The 23,177-nt window shown below is 39.0% G+C and overlaps 1 long non-coding RNA gene across 4 annotated transcripts in view; it reads left to right on the forward strand.

Moving 5' to 3' along the window:
- LOC113619817 (uncharacterized) overlaps window positions 1–20,539 on the forward strand; it is a 198,060-nt gene extending 177,521 nt beyond the window's left edge. For 3 of the 4 annotated variants that reach the window (XR_003432545.1, XR_003432544.1, XR_003432546.1), the window contains 2 exons: window positions 18,076–18,236; window positions 20,344–20,539. This is a non-coding gene — a long non-coding RNA (uncharacterized LOC113619817). Of the gene's footprint in view, window positions 1–18,075; window positions 18,237–19,477; window positions 19,601–20,343 lie in introns of all 4 variants that reach the window. The other variant, XR_003432548.1, reaches the window with a different exon arrangement.
- Window positions 20,540–23,177: the final 2,638 nt, after the last annotated feature.

The following is a 23,177-nucleotide window of genomic DNA, read 5'->3' on the forward strand; positions in this document are numbered from 1 at the left end:
TGAAAGAAATTAGGAGGTGAAGATATTGACACTTAAAGAATACAATTGTGTTTCGGGTTTTTGTTTGTTTGTTTGTTTGTTTTTTGATAGAAGCTTACAGTGGGGAAATTGTTTTTAAATGAACATAAATGGAACAGGGAAATTTGAAGATGTTGAGAAGTGGAGTGAACTAGCATGGTTCAATCCACTGGTGGAAGAATGGTGAGAGAGCAATTTTAATCACCCTTAGTTCATTCTCTCCTACACCATTTCTTCCTCAGGGGCCCTATCCAAAGCTTCAATTCTCTCCTTCCCTCCTTTTCCTCCCCTATTCTCCTTTTCCTCTCTTTCTCTCCTCCATCTTTCTCCCTTCTGCCTTCATCCTACCTCTTCCTTTTCTTTTCTTCTTTCCCTTATTCTGCGATAGGGATACAGAAAACTTGCCAGTCCACACACAATTGTAATGAATAAATAAAGGCAGGCATAAATAGGAGATAGAATAATTGGGAAACATGCCAAATAAATTCCACTGTTCGATACAGTTAATCCACTTCAACAATAATTTATAAGCACCTCCTACATACAAGGCATCATAGTAAGCACTAGGGACATAAAGGTGGAAGTTATCATGTCATTGTATTAAAGGATATTCTTTATGTTTAATTCAGAAATTAATTCATTAACTGTTTTCTTTTTGCTAAAGAGAATTGTCATTTTTCCTCTTTTCATTTACTCTTTACTAAGGAGTTACTAAATGTAGCAGCATTTGAAGCCTAAATAAGGAAGATCTGACAAGGATGATGGTTTGCTATTTTGTTGCCTGGCACCATAAATAATCATCAGAGGAATTCTTTATGTGCACAACCATCACAACCTTGATATTTAAGACTCTAACATTATACAATTATTTGATTTCATCCACCTGGAATCAAGAACAGAAAGATAAAACTAAGTCCAAGGTATCCCTTCTTGTCTTTATTGTAAATGTGTTAAAAATACCTCATAGTGAAGTTTCTAAACTGAAACTTCCAGGCTGGTTTTACTGTATTTGGACACCTTTCCACTGCACAGAGGGGTGAGCTTTTGATGGTGGTGGTGCTAATCAGAGGTTTCTTTCCTCAGTCCTACATTCTTTTCTTCCCTCTTTCCGTTTCTTTCTTAAACATCTCTTGACTCTGTACTATGAGCTAGGTACTATACGTTAGTGGTATAGTACCTAGAGACTCTGCTTTTTCTAACCTAAGCTCAGACATCTTGAGGGCCACTAATGGCATCTGAAGGCATAAAGGATATGAATTATGTAAGTTACACAGTGTCAGTTAATTTCCATATACAATTTTAAAATTTAGTTATTTTTAATCAAAGTTAAACATGAACTTTATTTATGGAATCAAAGAATGTATGACTTATAAAAAAAACTAACAGTGTCCTGTATCCCCATTTCCTGCTCTGCCAAGGAAAATTCTTTCAACACTTTAAAATGTTTCCTTTGAAATATACCTCTATATCGCTAATATACCTAAATTGCGGCTACTTATTTTTTTTTAGTTTTAGGCATTATCTATTGATCGAACACTTTGGAAGATAAGTCTGCAGCTCTCTTTTTGTTGCTGCTCCCTACCACCTTTGCAGTTTGGGGATGGGTCATGGTATAATTCTTCACAGTGAAGATGGAAAACTCCACTGGGAGGTGTGTTAGCCGTCATAGGTTCTGCCTCACAGTCTCTCAACTCACCTCTCCGCTCTGGCCATTGCTGCAACAAGCAGATGTTCATCTCAGTATAGTTCACAGCACTTTGTCTCAGTGAATTTCTCGTTTTCTGCCTTGGACCCTCTCTGTACCTCCCTGTGAGGTACAGATATACTCATGCATTCATAGAACAGGAAGTACAACAGAGTTAACTTCCCTGAGTCAACCTTGTCTAATGGGAGACAGGAGCTGGTAGACAAATGTTCCCTTCTTCTGTGTCTTGAACTGACAACCCTGAAGGACAGCCTGCATGGTTCTTCAGAGAACTCTGAAGCCACAATTGCTTACGGTGGTAGCCAGCTTAATAATGCACCTTTGCATTGATTTTCCCTCCTCCCTTGTTTCACTCATTCTAGCCCCTTTCCCCACAAAAACTATCTCTGTGCAGCTCTTATTTTAGGCTCTGTGCTTTGGGGAAACTCAGGCTAGAATGAAGGCTCTGGGGAAAGATGATTCTCCCTGATTAAAAAGGAAGAGATTCATAAGGAGAAAGATCTGCCCTTTCTTTTCACTTTTGGACATTGTGTTGAGAATGTGATGCTTGGAGCTATGAAAAGAGAGGTCAGAGAATAACAAAAGAGGGAATCCACAAAGGATCACAAAGGAGGAGCTCTGATATTGTTAAGCTGCCCCAGTAACCAATTCTGGAACTGCCTTCTTTTGGATTTCTTGTTATGTGAAATAATAGTGCTTTTAAAATATTGCTATCTAGTAATATTTTAATTGCAGCTGAAAGTGTACCAACACAAATTGTGATCTGTCTTGGCTTTATGCTCTTTGTGGTGGGTACTGAAAGCAACTTCTCCCCATGACCTAATGTTTGCACGTGTTATTCCTTCTACCTGGAATGGCCTCCTGTTTTCTTCCTTTTCTTCCTATTCTTTCTCTTCTCAGATACCTAATTTTCATTTGTCTTTCAAGATTCAATTCAAGATCCACATTTAGTTTGGATTAAATGCCCCTCATCCATGCTTGCCTAGCGCTCTGTGTGTACTTCCTTCAGAACACCTAAAACACTATTTTAATATCTGCTGTTTGTCTTTCTGTCTCCTTTATAGATTGTAATATTCCTGAAGACAGGAAATCCACTTTCAGGGCTTAGTACAATGCCAAACATTTAGTTATATATTTACTGAATGATAGGCTGTGGTTGGTGGAGGAAATATTGGCAGAGATGGGCAAACACATATTGGACACAGAGTCAAGGTCATTTGGTCCAGTACTCCTATTTCATAGAAAACAAAATAGGTTGCATACAGATAGCAAAGAATTCCTACTGTATAAAAAATTACTAAGATACTCTACAGAACAAATGAATGAGATTAGATGACCCTTATGATACCTTCCAAAAAACAACAAAAATTTATATTATTTATTTTTTCTTAAATTAAAAAAATACCAGATACTGGCAGAGCAAGTCCAAGAGTCAAGTTTTCTTGACATTTAATCTTTTTAAAAAATCTCCCTTGTCACTAGTTCAATGGACACATGAATAGATATCATTACTGAAGTTGACCCAAGACAACTGTGAGCAGAATTTATGGGTAAATAACAGACTATTAAAAACAAAATAGTGTGCTAGTTGTCAAGGTACTATTTTTCAGATTCAAACTTAATCTTCTATATTCTGTTCTCGCTGTGTCTGGAACCCTTCAGACCACATTGCTGCTTTGCCAGCTGGCTCCCATGAGGTTCTGCCAATAGAAAATACCGGGGGAGACTAGCAGGAGGAGGGAAAGAAGACGGTCACTCTTCTTCCGTCGGCTTCTGGTTCCTGTCACTCTCACGTGAACCATGGTTCTTTGGCCCAGCAGCAGTGGCTCATTCCAGTAGCAGTTTGTTTTCAGTTTTCAGTTTTTTCTCCATACTCCCATATTCAACCTTCTTCCTCACAAGTGTCTGTACCAGCTGAGTCCCAGCTCCTCAGGGACTTTTCTGTGAGCATCAGAGTCAGCAGCAGCAGCCAGGTCGTGTTTCTTCCTCAGGATTCTGGGTCTCAGTGTTGGGAGGCTATTCTCCAAACTTCTTTGTTCTAATAATCCATTTCCCTTTGTTACCCCAGCCCTAGCGGAGAGAATTTGCTTTCTTCATGTACTAACTATTTTCCATATATTATCTCTAATTCCCCCACAGAATCTTACTGGTTAGTTATATATTACATAATTTTACAAATTATGAAACAGACTCTCATAGTCTATGCAAATTTCCCAGGATTACATAGCTAGTTAATAGCTAAACTATGATTTAAAGCAGGTTTGTTTTTACTCCAAAGACGATTATCTTTTGCCATGTCATCCCAGGGCCTAAGATTTGGACTTGTTAAATTGAGAAATAGAAAGACATGCTTGTATTTAGTGTTTTTATATCAAGAGCAATGTGCTCTAATAAGCACTTGAAATTATTGTAGACCAGTATGAGAGAGAAGAGTTTTAAAAGAACTTAAAGTTTGAAGTTTTTTTCCTTCAAATGCCAGTTGAAGAAAATAGTACTTTTCTTGCACTTTCCTAACGATCTTTAGGTATTGTTAAATCTACCACTGACTCAGTGATTGTCTTTAGTCAGACTACTCCCCTGAATCTGAATCCAGTCTCCTGTTGAAATTTGATTGAGATTTAGCTTTGATTATCTTGTATCAAAGGTCCTTAGGGCTTTTTCTTTCAGGGGCTAGTAGTTTTACCTTTTCTGTCTCTCTAAGATGATGAACTCTGCCATCATTGGATACCTCTGTTAGCCATTGGTCTTATTGTTCATTCACTGATCTTAGTTTTTTTATTTTTATTTGCTCTCTCTCCTCATGGCAAAGGCCAATTCACTTCGTGAGATAAATCAGGTAAAACTGTTGATCTTGTCAGGACTAAATCCCCAATCTGGCCAACACTAGGGGGATCTCCCAATGAGCATTTCTGCTGAATTTATTTCTCATTCTTTCTCACCCTTTAGAAGAACAGAACAACTTTCTTCTCCTTTAGCTAGAACATGTATAAATTGATTCACATATAATAATAGAAAGGCCATTAGCCTACCAGATGGTTGCTACCAGTAGCTGGTTTCATATTTATACTACTTCATCTTAAGGGCCCTTTATGTCTTACACAAAATATTTTGAACAAAAAAATTAAACAGAACTTTTTTTTTTTTTTCTTAAGGGGTAAGGGTATAGGGGACATTTCATTGCTTAGTCCAAGGGGCCCTTCTTTTTTTTTTTAATTAATTAATTTATATATATATATTTTTTTGGCTGTGTTGGGTCTTCATTTCTGTGCTAGGGCTTTCTCTAGTTGTGGCAAGAGGGGGCCACTCTTCATCACGGTGCGCGGGCCTCTCATTATCGGGTCTTCGTTTCTGTGCGAGGGCTTTCTCTAGTTGTGGCAAGCGGGGGCCACTCTTCCTCGCGGTATGCGGGCCTCTCATTATCGCGGCCTCTCTTGCGGAGCACAGGCTCCAGACGCGCAGGCTCAGTAGTTGTGGCTCTTGGGCCTAGTTGCTCCGCGGCATGTGGGATCTTCCCAGACCAGGGCTCGAACCCCTGTCCCCTAGCATTGGCAGGCAGATTCTCAACCACTGCGCCACCAGGGAAGCCCCTAAACAGAACTTTTGAAATAAGATTTCCATAGACAGAAGAGAATTAAGTTTTGACAATACTGTAGGTGGGGGCATACATGTTGAGCATGGACCAAGAGCTGGTTTAAGTGAGTTGACATTAGAGGGACTCTAGGAAGCAAAAGGAAACTGTAACCCCTCCCCAGGAACTCCTTGGGGGATGGTATTGGAAAGGGAAATGAGTTTGGGTTTCAAGGCAGTATTTATTTACCTCCTAATTTTTCCTACGACTGACCCTGTCAGTAATCTGCATTTCCTAGAAAAGTGGTAAGCAAAAAAGATTTTTTGTTTTCAAAATTACAGCAGCAAAGTGACATGGCACCCACATGTATCATCCATTTCTTCTAGTTTGGGAAGGGAGAGGGGTGCTGGTGATTTATGGAGAAATTTCAAAGTGAGAAAAAAAGATTAAATACAGGAATTGCTACAAAATTTAAAAGAACCCTAGTAGAGAAGATCCTATGATCCAGTAGCCAATTATTATAATTTAGTGCACATTCTCTTACTTCTTAATTGCTATAACTATTTTTCAAATCAGTCTCCTAGGGATGTGGGAGTATAACACCAATTTTATAGTTTGGCTCAAAGCTAACTGAATTTGCCTTAGAGACATATTTATGAATGCTTACCCAGAAACTGAAGAGTATCTGTAAGAATTTATGTTAAAGAATATGGGGAAGAATGGAGTCTCAGCCACTGGATTGCAGGTGGCCCAGGTTCAATCCCTGGTCAGGGAACTAGATCCCACATGCCACAACTAAGAGTTCACATGCCGCAACTAAGAGTTCACATGCCACAAATAAAGACCCCGCATGCCACAACTAAAGATCCCACATACTGCAACTAAAGATTGGGCATGCCACAACTAAAAGATCCTGCACGCTACAGGGAAGATCTCGTGTGCACAACTAAGACCTGGCGCAGCCAAATAAATAAATATAAATAAATAAATAAATATTTAAAAAAGAATATGGGGAACTCTACTATATCTCAGACATTGTACTAGGTATTTAAAAAAAGAAAGAATTTTAATTTTGAAGTAATTGTAGAATCACATGCAGTTGTAAGAAAACATGAAGAAAGAGACTACGTTTCTTTTATCCAGTTTCTTTCCCCCAGTGGTAACATCTTGCAAAACTATAGTATAATATGAAAAGCTTGTTTACTCTAGAAATCCAATTCTATCCCATTTGAAATAATGAAATTTGGGGGTGGGGGAGAACTTAAAATAATGCTGAACTTCACCTGGAAAAATAAATCAATGGTTAAAATTGAATTTGTTTTAGATTCGCATTTTAGCTACTCACCCAAAAGCAAAATATATATGTGGAAAATAATGTAAAAAATAAACATTGCTAATAAACATGAGTGAATAGCCAGGGAGATCCTAAAGAAAGAAGATAACTTAAAAAGAGTTAGGGCTTCCCTGGTGGTGCAGTGGTTAAGAATTCGCCTGCCAATGCAGGGGACACGGGTTCGAGCCCTGGTCCGGGAAGATCCCACATGCCACGGAGCAACTAAGCCTGTGCGCCACAACTACTGAGCCTGTGCTCTAGAGCCCGCGAGCCACAACTACTGAAGCCACGCACCTAGAACCTGTGCTCCACAGCAAGAGAAGCCCACACACAGCAGTGAAGACCCAACACAGCCAAAAATAAAATAAATAAATAAATTTATGAAAAAAATAATAAAGAGTTGATAAGAAATGATTACCATATTTTAAAAAAAGAGTTAAAAATTATAGGGTTTAGTTCCTACAAGCAGTTTGGTATCAGTGAAGGATACAAAAATTGATCAGTAAAATAGAATATAAAATTCAGAAACAGAGCCAAATAGATATGTAGTTTTAGTTTATTATAAAAGAAAAATCTAGAATTAGCGTGGAAGAGATGGAATATTCAGAAATGATGAGGATAATTTGGCGAAGAAAAAAAAGCTGAAATTCTACCTGACTATATCAAAATTGTAGATGAAACCCAAATTTTAAAGGAAAAAAATCTAAAAATATTATAATTAGATAAAGACTTATTTTGAAAATATTACTGGAGCTGAGAAGAACTTTATAACCATGACACAAAACTAAGAAGCTATATTGGAAAAATGATAAATTTGACTACACACAAATTAAGACTACTGAATGGGGAAAATGCCATTAAAATTTTAAAAATCAAACCACAAACAGGAACAAGTATTTGCAATGTTTATGGAAAAGAGTTTATTTCTTTTACAAAACACTCCAGCAAATCAATAAGAAAAACACCAACAACCTGGTATTAAAAAGGCAAAGAGGGCTTCCCTGGTGGCGCAGTGGTTGAGAGTCCGCCTGCCGATGCAGGGCACACGGGTTCATGCCCCGGTCCGGGAAGATCCCACATGCTGCGGAGCGGCTGGGCCCATGAGCCATGGCTTCTGAGCCTGCGCGTCCGGAGCCTGTGCTCCGCAACAGGAGAGGCCACAACAGTGAGAGGCCTGCGTAACGCAAAGAAGAAGAAAAAAAAAAGGCAAAGAGCACAAAGAGGAAGTTCAGAGATAAATACAAATGGTGAGTAAGATATAAAATAATTCTGAACATACTCATAATCATGACGTTGCAAAATAAAGCATCAGTGAAGTGCTATCAGATTAAAATTAGATCGTGAACAGTATTAGAGGGTGGAGAAAAATAGGCACCCATGCATGTATGTTTATAGATGCTAATTGCTACATTGTTTTTAATAGCAAAACAAAGCAAAGCAAAGTAAAAACAGATGTAACTTAAACGTGCCTCATTAGAGAAGTGTCAGTTGAGTAGAAATGGGTAGGCCTTTGTACCATAATTTGGCTCAGTCATTGATGGAACCACTGTTGGCTCAAATGCTGAAGCTGACCTTAAATGCTGGAGGCTGTCAGCTCATCGTGTCCCTTGGAACTGGGCAAGAAGTTCGTTCTTGAAGGGGGATCTCAGTGGTTCAGAAGAGTAAGCTAATATGTTGCCATTTGTATATAAAGGTTATTCATATACAAGCATTTATATATACAAAGATAGGGATTTTTAAAAATACACAAGAAAATGGTTAATAATATTGCCCTGAGGAGTAGGGCTGGGCTTTTTATATCCTACTATGCTCTAAAAATGTTTTAGTAGGTGCATGTATTACTTTTATACTACTATAAAAAGTTCTTGATGAATTTAGAAATAATTTCGAAGCTTCACTAAGACCCTCCTTAGTTAAAGGCCATGTCCAATATGCTCAGGATTTCTTAGAACTTCATGTGCTCATAGGCTTTCCCAGATTCTCCTGCCTAAGGTATTTCCCCTGCCCTATCTCAATTGTTTTCTATACAACTTCCTGTTTTATTTTTCATTAGGGTTTGTGGACCCCATTCCAATATGGGGTTTGGGTTTTCCCCACCACCAACAAGCAATGCTTCAGACACCACTTTAATGTCCTGTAATTCAATTCAATTCTGACACTACCTGGAGATAGCTTCAGACTCCACAGGTTAAGGGTTCAGTCCTACAAGACTTCTTGTGCTTAACCCCCTAAATCTGCCCCTCACCCCGTTACAGTTGCCAGTTACAAGCCCAGGTTGTAACCTCTGCTTCTGAGCAGCTGGCTGCAGATTGGAGGTTCCCATGACCTCCTTCTGGGTTTCCACTGATTTGCCAGAGTGGCTTACAAAACTCAGAGAAACATTTTACTTACCAGATCATGGGTTTATTATAACAGGTTATAACTCAGAAACAGGCAGACGGAAGAGATGCATAAGGCAAGGTGTGGGGAAAGGGCATGGAGCTTCCGTGCCTCCTCGGAGCACACCATTCTCCTCAAATCTCCATCTGTTTATCAACCCAGAAGCTCTTCAAACTCATCCTTTGTTGCTTTCATGGAGGCTTCATGATGTAGGCATTGTTGATTAAATCCTTGGCCATTGGTGAATGAACTCAAACTCCAATCTCTCTCCCCCGCTGGAGGTCAGGGAGTAGGACTGAAAGTTTCAGCCCTCTAATCACAAGGTTGCCCTCACTGGCACCAGCCCCCATCCTTAGGTGCTTTTACAAAGTGATCTCATTAACATAACAAAAGACAACTTTAACACTTAAAAAATCTGAACTGTGGAGGAAGAACAAATATATGTGAGGAATATATTTTGGTCATCTGAATAACCAGTTATATATTTTTCTTACAAATCACAATATCATAATTTTATTCATAGCAATTCTCATTATCTGAAATTCTTATTTGTTTGTTTACATGTTCATTTCCTGCCTCCACCAATACGTAATCAACTCCAAGAGGGCAGGACTTACTACCCGACTTGTATACTGCCTCAGCTTCTAATAGAGTGCCTGGTACATAAGTAAGCACTCAATAAATATTTGTTGAATGACTGAATGAATTTCAAGCAATATTAAAGAGCTGGGGTGGGAGACCTTCAAGGTGGTGGAGGAGTAAGACGAGGAGATCACCTTCTTCCCCACAAATACATCAGAAATACATTTACATATGGAACAACTCCTACAAAACACCTACTGAACGCTGGCAGAAGACCTCAGAATTCCCAAAAGGCAAGAAACTCCCTAAGTACCTGGATAGGGCAAAAGAAAAAACAGAGACAAAAGAATAGGGATGAGACCTGCACCTCGGGGAGGGAGCTGTGAAGGAGGAAAGGTTTCCACACACTAGAAAGCCCCTTCACTGGTGGAGATGGATGGTGGGTGGGGGGGAAGCTTCAGAGCCACGGAGGAGAGTGCAGCAGTAGGGGTGCAGAGGGCAAAGCAGAGAAATTCCCACACAGAGGATCGATGCTTACCAGCACTCACCAGCTGGAGAGGCTTGTCTGCTCACCCGTAGGGGAGGGTGGGGGCTGGGAGCTGAGGCTCGGGCTTTGGAGGTCAGATTGCAGGGAGAGTACTGGGGTTGGCTGCGTGAACACAGCCTGAAGGGGGCTAGTGCACGACAGCTAGCTGGGAGGGAGTCCAGGAAAATGTCTGGAACTGCCTAAGAGGCAAGAGACCATTGTTTTGGTGTGTGAGAGGAGAGGGGATTCAGAGAATGCCTAAGCAAGCTCCAGAGATGGTCACGAGCCACAGCTATCAGTGCGGACACCAGAGACGGGCATGAAATGCTAAGGCTGCTGCAGCCACCAAGAAGCTTATGTACAAGCACAGGCCACTATCCATACCTCCCCTCCCAGGAGCCTTTGTAGCCTGCCACTGCCAGGGTCCCATGATCCAGGGACAACTTCCCCGGGAGAACACACGGTGCACCTCAGGCTGTTGCAACATCACGACAGCCTCTGCCGCCGTAGGTTAGCCACGCATTCCGTACCCCTCCCTCCCCCCAGCCTGAGTGAGCCAGAGCCCCCGAATCAGCTGCTACTTTAACCCCATCCTGTCTGAACGAAGAACAGACACCCTCAGGCAACCTACATGCAGAGGTGGAAATCCAAAGCTGAACCCCAGGAGCTGTGCAAACAAAGAAGAGAAAGGGAAATCTCTCCCAGCAGCCTCAGGAGCAGTGGATTAAATATCCACAATCAACTTGATGTATCTTGCGTTTGTGGAATAACTGAACAGACAACAAATCATCCCAAAATTGAGGCTGTGGAATTTGGGAGCAACTCTAGATTTGGGTTTGCTTTCTGCATCTAATTTGGTTCCGGTTTTATGTTTATCTTAGTTTAGTATTTAGAGTTTACTATCATTGGTAGATCTGTCTATTGATTTGGTTACTCTCTTTCTCCTTTTTTTTTTTAAATATAGATATATATATTTTTTCTTTTTCTGTTTTTTTTTTGGGTGTGTATGTGTATGCTTCTTTGTGTGATTTCATCTGTATGGCTTTGTTTTTACCATTTGTCTTAGGGTTCTATCTGTCCCTTTTTTTTTTTTTTAGCATACTTTTTACGGCTTGTTATCATTGATGGATTTTCTTTTTGATATGGCTGCTCTCTTCTTTTCTTTATTACTTTTTAATATTTTTTATTCTTAATTTTAATAACTTTCTTTTCTTTCTTTCTTATGTTCCTTCTTTGCTTCTCTTTCTTTCTTTCTTTCTCTCTTTCTCCCCCTTCCTTCCTTCCTTCCTTCCTCCTTCTTTCCTTCTTTCCTTCCTTCCTTTCTTTCTTTCTTTCTTTCTTTCTTTCTTTCTTTCTTTCTTTCTTTCTTTCTTTCTCCATTTTCTTCTGAGCCATGTGGCTCACAGTGTCTTCGTGCTCTGGCCTGATGTCAGGCCTGTGCCTCTGAGGTGAGAGAGCCAAGTCCAGGACATTGGTCCACCAGACACCTCCCAGCTCCATGTAATATCAAACGGCAAAAGCTCTCCCAGAGCTCTCCAACTCTACGCTGAAATCCAACTCCAGCCCAACGACCAGCAAGCTACAGTGCTGGACACCATATGCCAAACAACTAGCAAGACAGGAACACAACCCCACCCATTAGCAGAAAGGCTTCCTAAAATCATAAAAAGGTCACAGGTACCCCAAAACACACCACTGGACTTGGTCCTGCCCACCAGAAAGACAAGATCCAGCCTCATCCACTAGAACACAGGTACCAGTCCTCTTCACCAGGAAGCCTACACAACCCACTGAACCAACCTTATGCCTGGGGGCAGACACCAAAAACAATGGGAACTATGAACATGCAGCCTGCGAAAAGGAGACCCCAAACACAGTAAGTTAAGCAAAATGAGAAGACAGAGAAATACACAGCAGATGAAGGAGCAACATAAAAACCCCCAGACCAAACAAACGAAGAGGAAATAGGCAGTCTACCTGAAAAAGAATTCAGAGTAATGGTAGTAAAGATGATCCAAAATCTTGGAAATAGAATGGAGAAAATACAAGAAAGGTTTAACAAGGACCTAGAAGAAATAAAGAGCAAACAAACAACGATTAACAACACAATAAATGAAACTAAAAGTTCTCTAGAAGGAATCAATAGTGGAATAACTGAGGCAGAAAAATGGATAAGTGACCTGGAAGGTAAAATAGTGGAAATAACTACCACAGAGCAGAATAAAGAAAAAAGAATGAAAAGAATTGAAGACAGTCTCAGAGACCTCTAGGACAACATTAAATGCACCAACATTCGAATTATAGGGGTCGCAGAAGCAGAAGAGAAAAAGAAAGGGACTGACAAATTATTTGAAGAGATTATAGTTGAAAACTTCCCTTTTATGGGAAAGGAAATAATCAGTCAAGTCCAGGAATCACAGAGAGTCCCATACAGGATAAATACAAGGAGAAACATGCCAAGACTCATATTAATCAAACTATCAAAAATTAAATACACAGAAAAAATATTAACAGCAGCAAGGGAAAAACAACAAATAACATACAGGGGAATCTGCATAAGGTTAACAGCTGATCTTTCAGCAGAAACTCTGCAAGCCAGAAGGGAGTGGACATATTTAAAGTTATGAAAGGGTAAAACTACAACTAAGATTACTCTACCCAGCAAGGATCTCAGTCAGATTTGATGAAGAAATCGAAAGCTTTACAGACAAGCAAAAGCTGAGAGAGTTCAGCACCACTAAACCAGCTCTACAACAAATGCTAAAAGAACTTCTCTCAGTGGGAAACACAAGAGAAGAAAAGCACTACAAAAACAAACCCAAAACAATTAAGAAAATGGTAATAGGAACATATATATCAATAATTACCTTAAGTATGAATGGATTAAATGCTCCAACCAAAAGACACAGACTGGTTAAATGGATACAAAAACAAGACCCATATATATGCTGTCTACAAGAGACCCACTTCAGACCTAGGGACACATACAGACTGAAAGTGAGGGGATGAAAAAAGATATTCCACACAAATGGAAATCAAAAGAAAGCTGGAGTAGCAATACTCATATCAGATAAAATAGACTTTAAAATAAAGAATGATACAAGAGACAAAGAAGGACACTACATAATGATCAAGGGATCAATCCAAGAAGAAGATATAACAATTATAACTATATATGCACCCAACATAGGAGCACCTAAATACATAAGGCAACTGCTAACAGCTATAAAAGAGGAAATCAACATTAACACAACAATAGTGGGGGACTTTAACACCTCACTTACAACAATGGACAGATCATCTAAACAGAAAATTAATAAGGAAACACAAGCTTTATATGACAGAGTCGACCAGATAGATTTAATTGATATTTATAGGACATTCCATCCAAAAGCAACAGATTACACTTTCTTCTCAAGTGCACAAGGAACATTCTCCAGGATAGATCACATCTTAGGTCACAAATCAAGCCTCAGTAAATTTAAGAAAATTAAAATCATATCAAGCACCTTTTCTGACCACAGTACTATGACAGTAGAAATGAATTACAGGAAAAAAACGTAAAACACAAACACATGGAGGCTAAACAATACATTGCTAAATAACCAAGAGATCAGTGAAGAAATTAAAGAGGAAATTAAAAAAATACCTAGAGACAAATGACTATGAAAACACGACAATCCAAAACCAATGGGATGCAGCAAAACAGCTTTAAGAGGGAAGATTATACCAATACAAGCCTACTACAAGAAGGAAGAAACATTTCAAATAAACAATCTAAACTTACACCTAAAGGAAATAGAGAAAGAACAAACAAAACCCAAAGTTAGCAGAAGGAAAGAAATCATAAAGATCAGAGCAGAAATACATGAAATAGAAACAATAGCAAAGATCAATAAAACTAAAAGCTGGTTCTTTGAGAAGATAAACAAAATTGATAAACAATTAGCCAGACTCATCAAGAAAAAGAGGGAGAGGACTCAAATCAATAAAATCCAAAATGAAAAAGGAGAAGTTACAACAGACTCTGCAGAAATACAAAGCATCCTAAGAGACTACTATAAGCAACTCTATGCCAATAAAATGGACAACCTGGAAGAAATGGACAGATTCCTAGAAAGGTATAACCTTCCAAGACTGAACCAGGAAGAAACAGAAAATATGAACAGACCAATTCCAAGCACTGAAACTGAGACTGTGATTAAAAATCTTCCAACAAGCAAAAGCCCAGGACCAGATGGCTTCACAGGCTAATTCTGTCAAACTCTTAGGGAAGAGCTAACTCCTATCCTTCTCAAACTCTTCCAAAATATAGCAGAGGGAGGACCACTCCCAAACTCATTCTATGAGGCCACCATCACCCTGACACCAGAACCAGACAAAGATGTCACAAAGAAAGAAAACTACAGGCCAATATCCCTGATGAATTTAGATGCAAAAATCCTCAACAAAATACTAGCAAACAGAATTGAACAGCACATTAAAAGGGTCATACACCATGATCAAGTGGGGTTTATCCCAGTAATGCAAGGATTCTTCAGTATACGCAAATCAATCAATGTGATACACCATATTAAAAAATTGAAGGAGAAAACCATATGATCATCTCAATAGATGCAGAAAAAGCTTTCAACAAAATTCAACACCGATTTATGATAAAAACCCTCCAGAAAGTGGGCATAGAGGGAACTTACATCAACATAATAAAGGCCATATATGAAAAACCCACAGCCAACATTGTTCTCAATGGTGAAAAACTGAAACTATTTCTTCTATGATCAGGCAGAAGACAATGTTGTCCACTCTTACACTATTATTCAACATAGTTATGGAAGTTGTAGCCTCAGCAATGAGAGAAGAAAAAGAAATAAAAGGAATCCAAATTGGAAAAGAAGAAGTAAAGCTGTCACTGTTTGCAGATGACATGATACTATACATAGAAAATCCTAAAGACTCTACCAGAAAGCTACTAGAGCTAATCAGTGAATTAGGTAAAGTAGCAGGATACAAAATGAATGCACAGTAGTCTCTTGCATTTCTATACACTAATGATGAAAAATCTGAAAGAGAAATTAAGGAAACACTCCTATTTACCATTGCAACAAGAAGAATAAAATACCTAGGAATAAACCTAAATAAGGAGACAAAATACCTGTATACAGAAAACTATAAGCCAATGATGAAAGAAATTAAAGATGATACAAACAGAGGGAGAGATTTACCATGTTCTTGGATTGTAAGAATCAACATTGTGAAAATGACTCAACTACCCAAAGCAATCTACAGATTCTGTACAATCCCTATCAAACTGCCAATGGCATTTTTCACAGAACTAGAACAAAAAGTTTCGCAATTTGTATGGAAACACAAAAGACCCCGAATAGCCAAAGCAATCTTGAGAAAGAAAAACGGAGCTGGAGGGATCAGGCTCCCTGACTTCAGACTATACTACAAAGCTACAGTAATCGAGATAGTATGGTACTGGCACAAAAACGGAAATACAGGTCAATGGAACAGGATAGAAAGCCCACAGATAAACCCATGCCCATATAGTCACCTGATTTTTGATAAAGGAGGCAAGAATATACAATGGAGAAAAGACAGCCTCTTCAATAAGTGGTGCTGGGAAAACTGGACAGCTACATGTAGAAGAATGAAATTAGAACACTCCCTAACACCATACACAAAAATAAACTCAAACTGGATTAAAGACCTAAATGTAAGGCCGGAGACTATAAAACTCTTAGAGGAAAACATAGGCAGAACACTCTATGGCATAAGTCACAGCAAGATCCTTTTTGACCCACCTCCTAGAGAAAGGGAAATAAAAACAAAAATAAACAAATGGGACCTAATGAAACTTAAAAGCTTTTGCACAGCAAAGGAAGTCATAAAGAAGACCAAAAGACAACCCTCAGAATGGGAGAAAATATTTGCAAATGAAGCAAGTGACAAAGGATTAATCTCCAAAATTTACAAATAGCTCATGCAGCTCAGTATCAAAAAAACAAACATCCCCTTCCAAAAAAGAGCAGGAGACCTAAATAGACATTTTTCCAATGAAGATAGACAGATTGCCAACAAACACCTGAAAGGATGCTCAACATCACTAATCATTAGAGAAATGGAAATCAAAACTACAATGAGGTATCACCTCACACCAGTCAGAATGGCCATCATCAAAAAATCTATAAATAATAAATGCTGGAGAGGGTGTGGAGGAAAGGGAACCCTCTTGCACTGTTGGTGGGAATGTAAATTGATATGGTCACTATGGAGAACAGTATGGAGGTTCCTTAGAAAAGTAAAAATAGAACTACCATACAACCCAACAATGCCCTGTATATGCCACTACTGGGCATATACTCTGGGAAAACCATGATTCAAAAAGAGTCATGTACCACAATGTTCATTGCAACTCTATTTACAATAGCCAGGACATAGAAACAACCTAAGTGTCCATCAACAGATGAATGGATAAAGAAGATGTGGCACATATATACAATGGAATATTACTCAGCCTTATGAAGAAACAAAATTGAGTTATTTGTAGTGAGGTGGATGGACGTAGAGTCTGTCATACAGAATGAAGTAAGTCAGAAAGAGAAAAACAAATACTGTATGCTAACACATACATATGAAATCTAAAAAAAAAAAAGGTTCTGAAGAGACTAGGGGCAGGACAAGAATAAAGATGCAGACATAGAGAATGGACTTGAGAACATGGGGAGGTGGAAGAGTAAGCTGGGACAAAGTGAGAGAGTAATATGTACGTATATACACTACCAAATGTAAAATAGATAGCTAGTGGGAAGGAGCCACATAGCACAGGGAGATCAGCTTGGTGCTTTGTGACCACCTAGAGGGGTGGGATAGGGAGGGTGGGAAGGAGGGAGGCGCAAGAGGGAAGAGATATGGGAATATATATATATGTATAACTGATGCACTTTGTTATAAAGCAGAAACTAAGACACCATTGTAAAGCAATTATACGCCAATAAAGATGTTAAAAAAAAAAAAAAAAGAGCTGCGGCTACATATTGTCTCATTTCACCGAGAAGATAAACTGGGTTTCTCCAACTTGGAAATTTGACTTCATTCTGTATCTTCAGTTAATACAGTATACAGTTATTACCTACTATATAGCAGAGCCATGAACTGTGAGGCATGACAAAATAATGTCTGTCTTGCCATCACAAATCTTAAAATTGCTAGGTCATTTCTATTCAGCCAACTGTCAGCAGAGATGTTTCTGAAACAGAAAAGACCAGGCAGAGGTGAGGATGAGAGAAGTGGTTCTTGTCTCATTAGTTGGTGGGGTGCAGAGGAGTTTCTGTTCCCCAGTACTGGAAGACAGGGTCCTGGAAACCACCATCACATCAAATCTCCTGGGATTTACCCCACGTGGAAACAATTCTGATATGCTATCCCTCTTCTCTGCCAGTGTTTCTCACACATATGGTTTCTATGGTTCCCCTGAATCTCTGATGCCTGGGAGGGACCCCTGCCATGTATGCCAGCTGGCTTGTGGGCCCTGTGTTCTCACCTCATTTCTGCCAACCCTGTTTCAGGGAGCTGGGCCTGGTTTCCATTTTATCCAGCCTTATCTCTGAGAGCGTTTTTCTGAACATAGCCATCCTCAGAACGAGAAAAGAAATATAATCAGGATACAAGTGTTTCAATACTCATTGGATTCTCTGTCTGGAAATTTGCTCTATTAGAAACTCATTTCTTTGAGTTAATATATTAGCCTCTTTTGGAATTCAGATGCCTTTGGGAATAAAGAGGGGCACATTAAAATATTAAGACAATAAAGAGGAAGCAAGCAAAACTATAGTGTGAAAATGTAAATCAGGTATTTGGATTATAGGCTATCAGAAGTGAAAGAGCTATATATATATACATATATATACATATATATGTGTACTTAAAAAATTTTTTATCCTTCCTTCTTGTTTTTACAGAATGAGGACACTGAATCCTGGGAAAGCACAGCAGTTTGGCTAAGGTCACAACAGAGTTTCTTGAATCCCTGCCTCTTTAGAATTTGAGGGGTAGAAGTTGTCAACTGTTAAGTGGAGATCCTTAGACCTGCAGTTAACAGGTTGTGACACTGAGCACCTGGGTTAGTATCGTAAAGAAACATGTTTCTGGAAGCCCTTTTCAGTTATGCAGCAGTTAAGGACTTGGGTTCTGGTTAGAGCAACATAGATTTAGCTCTTGCTTTGCTATGAGAATTGGACAAGTAACACCATCTTTAAGTTGCAGTGTATTCACCTGTAAGAGACAGATGGTGATAGTATCTGCTTCATAAATGTGGTATAAAAAGTAATGAGCTAAAGTAGGGAAAGCATGGAGCAAAGTCCTTGGCTTATAGTAGGTAACTGATAAACACTGACTGTTAAAATTGAGTGATTAAAGACAAGGTTTACCTACTTCACAGTGTTGTGAAGGGCTCCCCCAGTATCTGGAAGGTTGCTCCAGCCATCTAGCCTTTCATTCACACTGCTTCTCTGCATCTCAGTTTTCACAGCTTCAAAATGGAATAGATGATTCATTTCCCTTACCTTCCTCCCAAGAGTATCCCATTTTTTAATAAAACATTTAACTTTAGATAGGCATATTCAAATCCATACTGGAGAATATGGAAGGGCTAGGGAAGGTGGGAGAAGCAATGGAAATGGTAGAGTTTTGAGATACTTAAAGTTAGCACCCACCTGTTTCCCCTGGTTTCCACTGGCTAAAATGTTACACGGATTGAAACCTGAACATTTGGAATGCCACTGTGTTCCCTGGAAACTCTACCCTGAGGTTTAGAGGTTAGAGGAAGGTTCTGTGTGGTTCTAGTGTGCTCCATCCAACTCTCTGATTCATCTCAAAGATCCAAGAAGAATACAGAGTTTATGTAGCTGGCTTACCCCAGCAAAGGAGATGGGCTCAGACCTTACTCCAAAAGAAACCAAATTCTTATTTAAAAAGAAAAATTTCATGCCCTTAGAGGAAAAGCAGACTTAGGTCTTAGACACTTGAGTGAAAAGACTTTGTCATGACAATAAGTCATGTTTGTGGCTTTCCCAGTCACTTATTCCTCTCATAATAGCCTAAGTTTCTCTGAAGGTCCATGGAATCACCCAGGAGTTTGAAAATGCATATTCCTCAGCTATACCCTACAGACAGTTTGATTAGGTAGATCTGGAGTGGAACTTTGGAATAAGAATTTTAATGAGCACCCTTGCCTGCTTCTGACTTGAGGGACCATTTGAACCACACTTAGAAATATATTAAGTGAAATACATGCACATTAAATCCCTGTGTCAGTTAAACACAACCCATATCGCTTTCATGTTCTTAACTCCTTTTTACAAGAAGCACTCATTTTACCTGGAGCTGAGATATGATTTCATTGCCTGAGAAGTTGAATAAAACAGAGCAAAGGAATTTAGAAAGAAGCTTCTAATTTCAAAATACACTGAAAGGGAAAAGAACAAGGTAAAAATAGTCTGCTACCATTTTTGTAACAAAGAAAAGGAAATCAGAATACACAGACATATAAACAAATAAATATCTTCAAAGGGAAACACAAGATTGTTAAAACAGAAACTAAAGAAATTGGTTGACTATTGGGGAAGGGTGAAAATAAAGCAATAATACAGGGAATAATATTTTTCTAAGTTTACCTTTCAATCTAGTTTTCACTTTTAAACCACATTAATGTTTTGCATATTCAGAAAACATTGTTAATTTATCAAGCATATAGTAAAATCTAGAAATTGAATACATATAGAAACACATGAATTGAACTGTATGTCAAATTGATAATATGAACACAAAGAAGCAAAGCCAGAATTAATTCAAGTAAATTTTGAACACTGTACTCTGATTGCATCCCACCTTCAGTAGGATATTTTCTAAAGATGAAAAGAAACTATTGGTGGTGGAATCGTTTGAAACTATTTTGTGTGTATTGCAGAATTGAGCAAATGAGCAAATATATTGGTGTTTGGGGCGGGGCATAGAGTTCTAATGGTAGGAGAGTGGTAAAAAAATATGGAAAGGGGGAAGGAGAACTCTGTTGTATTGGATTAGAATTGGAAGTACAAACTCATGACTTTATCAAAATATATATTTTCTTGCTGGGTACAAAGAAAGTGCTTAGAACAATTACACTTAAGTAACAGTTAATGTATTTATCACCCTGATCTTGGTTTCTAACTACCACTTTCCATTCAAAGGAATCAGGACTACCTGGAAAACTGACTGACCCTAAGTCTGGGGCAGTGAAGTACAAGGTGAGCCAGGAGTATTGAATTGAATCAAAAAGTAAAGAAGTGGGCTTCGCTGGTGGCTCAGTGGTTGAGAGTCCGCCTGCCGAAACAGGGGACACGGGTTCGTGCCCCGGTCCGGGAAGATCCCACATGCTGCGGAGCAGCTGGGCCCATGAGCCATGGCCGCTGAGCCTGCGCGTCCGGAGCCTGTGCTCCGCAACAGGAGAAGAGACAAAAAAAAGAGAGGCCTGCCGTACCGCAAAAAAAAAAAAAAAAAAAAGTAAAGAAGTGCTCAAACACTGATAGGAAAATGTCAAAAATAAATAAATAAATAAAAACATGGATGCCAGATTAAAGGGGCTTCCATTGACCAAATTTGAGACAACTAGAATATCAATTTAAGTAATGGCAGGGATGGATTATAATAAATCTCTGCGAGGCCATAGTGGTACCAAAAACAATGGGAGTGGATGGAAAAAAAAGAAATATTTATTTCTACAAAAGAATAGTAACTCGGGCTTCCCTGGTGGCGCAGTGGTTGAGAGGACACAACAGTGAGAGGCCCGCGTAACGCAAAAAGAAAAAAAAAAAAAGAATAGTAACTCATAAATGTAGAAAGAATGTTAAATGATGGTTTTCTAAGGCTGTCAATGACCACTGTAATAAGTGATTCAAGCAAAAATCATCAAAGCATGCTAAAACTGTTGTATAAAATGTTGATCTAATAATCACCCAGTTTCAGAACTATTTACTAATTACAGAGGGAACATGCTACATTTATAATGGAGAAATGTGATAGCATCACCTTAACCAAATGATGAAACTTACAATCACCAAGTTTGACAAACTGGCAACATATGCCTCCTGATGTGATGTACTACAAAGAATACGTTCTGCCAAAAATGTTTAACCTTATTCTAATCATGAGGAAGCAATCAGAAAAATCTAAATTGAGAAACAGTCTGCAAAACAACTGGTCTAGACACTTCAATATGTCAGTGTCTTAAAAGTTAAAAAGAAAGGCTAGGCATTGTTCTAGAATACAAACTATTAAACAAATATGATGACTAAACAATGCATAATTCTTGATTGAATCCTGGATTTTTTATAAAGCTATAAAAGACATTTTTGGAACAGTTCGGGAAATTTGAACATAGATTGTATATTGTATAATATTACTTATCAAGGCTAAAATTTCCTGAAAATTCCATTGTAAATATGTAGGAGAATGACCTTGTTCTCAGAAATACATACTGCAGCCTTTTGATGTCTACCACTTAAGAGTTCACCAAAAATGGAAAAGAAAAATGAAAGACAAAGCAAATGTGGCAAAATATTAACAATTGGTGAATCTTGTAAAATATCAGGTGCTCATTTTATTACTAGTGCAACTTGTCAGTAGGTTCGAAAATTTTCAAAATAAAAAGTTAGAGGGTATGGAGTGGGCAAATAAAGAAGGAAGTATTGGTTGCAACCAGTATTAGTTGTCAGAACGGTGTGGTGTATATACTTCTGCTTATCACTGACTGGGCGGGGTATGCGCCTGCTAATAGCCTCACTCATTAATTCATTCCCCTCTGCAGTCTGGCTTTCTCCCTTCCCCCTCCCCTCACCAGGATGTGCTTAGGTACAACAGTGAGGGGAGGAGGAGGAACATGGAGAGCATTCTCTGTATTAACATCTCAGAGGGATATTCCCACTTCAAGCACCTCTCCCAAGGGCTAATGGCCTACAGAGCCTTATTACCATCCTGGGATAAGTTCAATTTTTTCTTTTTAATGATAGCAATTTGTTACACTAGTTTGCCACTTGCCTGCTGCTTCCTTGTTAATCCAATAATCTATATGAGCAAAGCAATTTGACGTACCTCCTTCCCATCTGCCGCCCATCATCCAAACTATATCTTAACTATCGGTGATTTATTAGTGGAGTCTGCATTAAGCACATCTCCACTCCATTGTTGCCCTCCTTCTCAGCCTCTTGCTTGGATACACTCTCTGGGTGTGTTAGAAGGCAAACTCAGCGTGGAGATTAAAAACAACAACAGAATAATAAATTGAGCCTCAGTTCCAGGAGTTGTTCCTTTCAAATAATTAGCATTTATGCACATCCACACACTAAGCAGATCCATTTCAGAGCCAGTCTTAAGAAATGTGAGAAACTAGGATATTTCTCATCATGTTTTTCACTCTGTCCCCAACCTCGATTTTTTAAAACTGGTTGAAGCCAGTCATTGGAACCTGCAAATAGACAGTGGCCCAACTGCCCTAACTGCCCTAACTGAATGTTGCATTCCTCATTCCCAACCTCCTTTATGTCCATTCACTTGAATTAAAGGCCTGCGTGAGGCCTGGACCCTGAACTCTTTCCTGCAGAGAACAAAGGGCCAGGTAGCTATTGGCTAGATGTACTGAAGCAGCTCTGAAGAAGGGACTTTGTTCTCGAAGGTATAAGCCTGGTTCTCTGAACATCAGGGCATTACTTGTGATAGCTAAGCTTCATTTTTCTCCATGTACTCCAGCCTACCCAAGAACAAAGGCTCCAGGAAGACACTCCCAGAAGAGGGACAAAACGGAGTTGGGCAGGTTGAAAATGGTGGTGTACAACAATGTCTGCTGTCTGCTGTGGGCTGAACATGCCATTCACTTTGAATTCTGTGCTATCCTTTGCCTATAGAAGCTTGATGCACATGGCCCAACCTAAAACCTATAGTAAGAGAAGAAACATGGGTATAGGATGGAAATGTCTAGAACCCATTGCTATCACTATCTATTTGCAGTTTCCACATAGTAGGAATCTGG

Source organism: Aethalodelphis obliquidens, unplaced genomic scaffold (genome assembly GCF_003676395.1).
Source record: "Aethalodelphis obliquidens isolate GAN/ISIS:26980383/991018 unplaced genomic scaffold, ASM367639v1 scaffold1, whole genome shotgun sequence".
In the NCBI taxonomy this organism is placed as follows: domain Eukaryota; kingdom Metazoa; phylum Chordata; class Mammalia; order Artiodactyla; family Delphinidae; genus Aethalodelphis; species Aethalodelphis obliquidens.